The sequence below is a fragment of the Mandrillus leucophaeus genome, unplaced genomic scaffold, assembly GCF_000951045.1.
Source record: "Mandrillus leucophaeus isolate KB7577 unplaced genomic scaffold, Mleu.le_1.0 Scaffold507, whole genome shotgun sequence".
NCBI classification, from domain to species: Eukaryota; Metazoa; Chordata; class Mammalia; order Primates; family Cercopithecidae; genus Mandrillus; species Mandrillus leucophaeus.
Window position 1 is genome coordinate 151,392 of NW_012105442.1, and position 5,602 is coordinate 156,993.

At 58.7% G+C, this 5,602-nt stretch overlaps 1 pseudogene; it reads right to left on the reverse strand.

The window, feature by feature from the left end:
- The window catches only part of LOC105551113, a 24,927-nt pseudogene that overhangs the window by 4,901 nt on the left and 14,424 nt on the right, over positions 1-5,602 (reverse strand).

The window sequence follows — 5,602 nt, forward strand, 5'->3', positions numbered from 1 at the left end:
ATACTTAACTTCGTCGTGTGCTTTTGTGTAAATACCAAATAGCAAAATACTAGAACACAAAACAGTTTGTCAGTTTGGAGATCAAGTACTTTTTCTATATTGAGTGTCATTTATCTTGGAATTTAGCTGGGTTGAAAAGTAGTGGAATTAATCAGGAAATGCTATGGAGAGCCAGTCTCCAGCTGCAGGTACGTGTGCTTGGCCCTGACCAGCTGCAGACACAGATGCAGGCGGCTCAAAGCACCAAGCGGGGCAGATGCCAGTTCTGCAGTGCCTGCAGCCTCTCCTGCCACTTGGCAAAGTTATTATTCAGGGTCTGCTTCAGTTCCGGGCAGGAGGACACGTACTGTCACAGGTATGGGGCTCAGAAGCAGGCTGGGGATGGGTGGAGGGACTGTCACCTTGAGCATCCCCAGGAGTGGAGTGTGCTGGGAGTAGGGCCTGCATGGCCCTCACTGGGACCCAGTGAGACCACAGCCGCCTCTGTTTCTGTGCTGCCGCCCCTCCTTCCCCACTCCCTCCCTGGGGCCCAGGCTATAGGGCTGCCCTGCTGTCTCCATGCCAGGGGACTCACCATTTCTTGAAGAGGCTCTTGGTGGAGACCTTGGGGAACTGCACAGCTTCCTGGTCCCTGGGTGTAGGAATAGCAGTGAGCCCCAAACAGGCCCCAGGGATGGGGCAGGGGTGACCGGGCACTCACCTGGGAGAGCTAGACTCAGCCTCCTCTGGGGCCACCGGGGCTTCTGGCCCTTTTCCAGGAGGGACTTGAGGTACACAGCCAAAAGACAGGGACGTCAGCATGGTGGGGCCCGCGGCAGCGCCAGGCTGCCCAGGCCCACCCCCACCATCCAGGGCCTCACCTCTTGGGCCTGCAAGATGTTGACATTTCACAGCTGGCAGATGAGCACACGGTGCGGAAGTGTGGTGGGCTTTTGCAGGTGCGCGCGCAGGGTCTTTTGGGGGGTGTGCACCCATCATCTCCCAAGCCCAAGGGTGGAGCTGTGTAGCAAATGCCCCCAGCCTTCTCTGAAGACAGCAGCTGACATCGTCAGGGCTGCTGCAGCTTCCCCACTCAGTTAGAGGCAGAGAGGACATAGCCCAGGGCAAGCAGCAGTGCCAGGGAGGGCCAACTCAGAACAGAGACGCCTCAAAGAAGGCCAGCAGCAGCCAAAACAGAATCTGGTAGCTACTGAGGCTGAGCCTGGGGCCATGGGTGTGGCCAGCTGCCTGCTTCTGCCCATGAGGCTTAGCAGGTGCCTGCTGGCCACCGCAGGCTAATGAAACGATAAGAGACAGAAGCTGCCAAGGAAGTCGTCCCAGGAACACAGAGTTGACCACAATCTGGCCTGCAAAGTGATGCACAGACAGAGGCAGGAGGGCATGGGGTGGTGGCACCACAGACCTCAGGACAGCAGCACCCCACCCCCACAGGCCACCTTGGGCAGGAGCATTGAGAACACTTTCTGAAGAGGCCAGGTTGTCCCTCCTGCCCATTCTCTGTGGTTGATGGCAGACGACCACTGGAAGAGCACACAGACCAAGATGGCAATCTTGTAGCTCCAGATGGGCTGTAGCTCTGGGTCCCCCTGGTACTCAATGTCAAACCTTTGCAGCGCATTGATGATCTAGAAACTCAGGCCACAGGGACTGGTGAGAAGACACAGCCCGGACACAACTCAGAGCAGCGGAGCTGCATCTGCTCATAGGGGAGGAAGGAGCTGGGGAGAGTTAAGGGCCCAACCTGCACCTCTGGGACAGGGGCTTCTCACCTGGTACCAACCCGGAAACATGAGGGTGAGTCTGTCCTCACCCCCGGTTGCAGTCAAGGAGCTGCTGCTTTCTGTTCCCATCCTGGGTGGTGCCCAAGGCAAGTGAACTGTGTGAGCTGTGCTCCACTGAGTTGCCAGAAAGAAGCACCAAGGAGAAGGGTGGGGACTGGTCTTCACCCCACCAGCCACTTAACAGTGAGCCATGACGCTCAGGGTGTGGGCCTACCTCCCACAACACTGGCTCCATCTGAGTGGGGCCCGGGACTGGTGCTTGGGCTGACCACAGGCTGAGGGGGAGTGGATCCTTTGAGGAAGGAGACCCTGATGGCCTGAGGCAGGCTCCATAGTTCGTACCAGGAATATCTGGCGCAGGTACTCCAGGGCCGCCTCCAGGTACTTGTCTGTCTCTGGACACTGTCCTGCCCTGTCTTGTCCAGGTCGTTGGCTGGGTAAGAGCCATTGGTGTCGTGGGGCCAAAGCCCAGCCATGACAGGAAGGAGTAGCCAAGGGGCTGTCTACACACTGGTCTGAGATGGACATGAGGATCAAGCAGGGGATGAGGGGAAGGCAGCCCCTGCTCTGCTCTGTGCTGGTGAGGGTCAACGGATAGTTTGGGGGTCACCAAACATATGTCTGGGCCAGAAGGGAGAGGAGACAGGGCCAGATAGGTCACCCACTGCTTCTATGAGAAACCAATTCTAGGGTCTGGCAAAGCTGAGTCTTGGAAGGGCTGGTCTGTGCTCCACAAAGCAGGGCCTGGGAGAGGAACCCAGGAGGCCACCTGGGCCAGGGCCAGGCTGACCCCAGCACAGGCCGTTGACTTGGTCTCCAACCACTGGAGCAATGTCCATGCTGGGGAGCCAGTGGCATGGCTGTGAGGAGAGGGGCCGAGGCTCACCATTTCTCCAACACACACTGGGACTGGGAGTCGCTATCTGGAGCCTGCTTGTCAGGCGCATACCGCCATGGCTGCAGGTAGCTCAGTCACATTTCCAGGACCTGTGGGAGGCGTGAGCTGAGGGCCCAGTGGCTGGGGGCCAAATCCTCCGTTGGCCCGGAGTCTGGTCCCAGGCGGCAGCTGGGTGGGACTGGCTCTTCCCACGTCCCCCAGAGGGCGCAGGAGAGACTCAGCCCTGTGAGGTGTGGCTCTCTTGCCGGCTCTTCAGAAGTCAGGGCCGCGGGTGGGCTTTCCCAGCCCAGGGGGCCCAATGCTCCCTGGTGGGGTAAGGGCTACGAACTTGCCTGGCACTAGAGAGGTGGGACAGGGCAGGGCTTTCCTATACCTGAGGGTTGGCTTTGGAAACTGAAACAGAACCATGTGGCCCTCCAAGAGCTCCCTCTTCTCCAAGGATCCCCTCCTCTCCAAGGCCTCATAACAACACTTGTTCTCCTCCTCATCCACTCCAGGGGACCTCCCTCATTAGGGTACACAGAGGACACAGGCACCCGTTTGACAGGGCCAGTACAGCTCTGGACAGTGCGCCCAGCGGCCAAAGCAATGCTGCAGGAAGAGGTAGCGTTTCTGCTGGACGAACCTCGGGACGGCATCGTCCCTGCAGGGAATAGGGTGGGTCACCTGCTGCTTGCCCAGTAAGGAGGCCCTGCTCATCGATGAGTCCAGAACTCATCAACGAGGGTTGGATCTGCTGGGGGAGAGCATGCATCTCTGAGGTATGCTCAGAGCTGGCCTAAGCTTCACTCCTCAGAGGAAGAAACCAAGGTTCAGAGAGGTCAGGGAACATCCCAAGAACACACAGCACGCAGGCGGCCAAGCCAGTGCAGCTCTTGCACACACCTCACCTCAGTCCCACACAAATAGCCCACTCTGCTGGTCCTGGTGGGGCTGGGAGTCAGGGTCACCCCAGCCCTTCTCCAGACAGGTGGGGAGGAGCAAGAGATGGCAGCACAGTGGGGCCTCTCTGGCCAGTCTGGAGAGAGGCTCTGGGAGCTAGAGATCAGCTGGCAGCCCCACCAGGTCATCTGGGCAGGGTGAAAAAGCACCTTCCTAGCCCTCCAGAGGCCTCTCTGCTCTGTGGGCAGGAAGGGATTCCTCCTCACCCTGCCCCCCACCATGCCCTGGGGTGAGGTTGCTGTGGGCGACACCTGAGGAGGGTAAGAGGAGGAGACGGCAGCTGAGGGAAGCCGCAAGGACCAGCCACCATTTCAACTCCTCCAGGGGGCTGGTGGCATGGGAGTGGGAGGAGAGTGAGGCCTGCTCTGGCTTCAGGCTGTTGGCAAAGGCAAGCAGGTGCTTCAGAGGCAGGCGCACCACCAGCACGTGTTCCCCAGTGGGCCTGAACCACTGCTAGGTGGAGAAGGAGGGGTCAGAGATGGGAAGGACTGTGGCACCCACAGCACTCAGCCTCCAGGTCTGACCACATCCTACTCTGGGCCATTTGCTCTACTTTCCCACAGGAGGCACGAACCAGGCCGGGAGTGGGGCGACTGTGCCCTGGGACACCACTGTGCCTGGTACCCAGCGGATCTACCTTGCACTGCTTGGCCTAGACGGCAGCCAGCTCATGGTAGGGAAACACTTGGCCCAACACCCACACAGCCCACCCTGGGCAGGGCTCACTAAGAGAGACACATCTGTGGGGGCCCTCCCACCCCTGACCTCTCCCCTCCCCACTGCTGTCCACCTGCAGTGGGTGGCACAGGATAGGACTCACCAGACTGTGCCCGCAGGCAGTGCTTGATCCTCAGGGCAGGAGAAGGCCGGCATCACCCCCAAGTTCTGAATCCGGGGTCTCCCACCTGCCGCCCAAGTGTGTGCAGAAAGCACATGGAACTCAGGCGCGGTGCCTCAGACCTGGAATTCCAGCACTTCGGAGGCTGAGGCAGGAAGATCGCTAAGGCCAGGAGTTTGAGATTAGCCTGGGCAGCACAGGGAGACCCTGTCTCCATGAAAGATTTTTAAAAGTTAGCTGGGTGGGGTGCTGCACACCTATAGCTGTAGTGACTCAGGAAGCAGGGGTGGGAGGATCACTTGACTCCAGGAGTTTGAGAGTGCAGTGAGCTAGGATCATGCCACTGCACTCTAGCCGGGGTGACATAGTAAGACCCTTTTCAAAAAATAAAATCCCATGGCTTCACTTTCCTCCCCAACTCCTTCCATCTGCTCCTCATCCCGGACACAGCCAGACTAGGGATCAGCCCAGGAGAGGCTCCAGGCATCATTTCCTCTGTTGCCCGTGGACCTGTGGTCAGGAAAACCCCAAGATGAGCACAGTCGAGTGTACAAGCCAAACCTTTGATTTGCAGCACACAAGCAGGATCCTGGAGACCCAGCCTGAGAGGAAAGCCTTTTTGCTGGCTGTGGGCTTCCTCTGGTTGCTCAGCATTGGGAGGGCAGGTGGGGGCATCCAGTGGATGAGGGCACCGAGGGCGGGACCCTGAGTCTGAGTGGACATGCTCGCCTCTCCACAGTTGCCCTCCAGCCCTTTGCGCCTCAACACATCCGTGCTGCTGAGGCTGGTACAGGGCATGGCCTCTAGGTATATTCTGGGATGCTGCAGACCCCGCAGGGGCCACTGCCCACATCACCATCCACTCAAGTCTCCCTGTCAGGAAAATGTCCCGCAGGTCCAGGTGACACACCCCACAGATCAGTGTCTGAGTCTGAGGATCGAGCTGTGGGGTGAGGGGTATTTTCTTCTTTTTTGAGACAAGGTCTCACTCTTGTCACCCAGGCTGGGATGCAGTGGCGTGATCTTGGCTCACCATAGCCTCTGCCGCCTGGGCTCAAGGGATTCTTCCACCTCAGCCTTCTGAGTAGCTGGGACCACAGGTACACACCACCACACCTGGTTAATTTTTGTATTTTTTTTTTT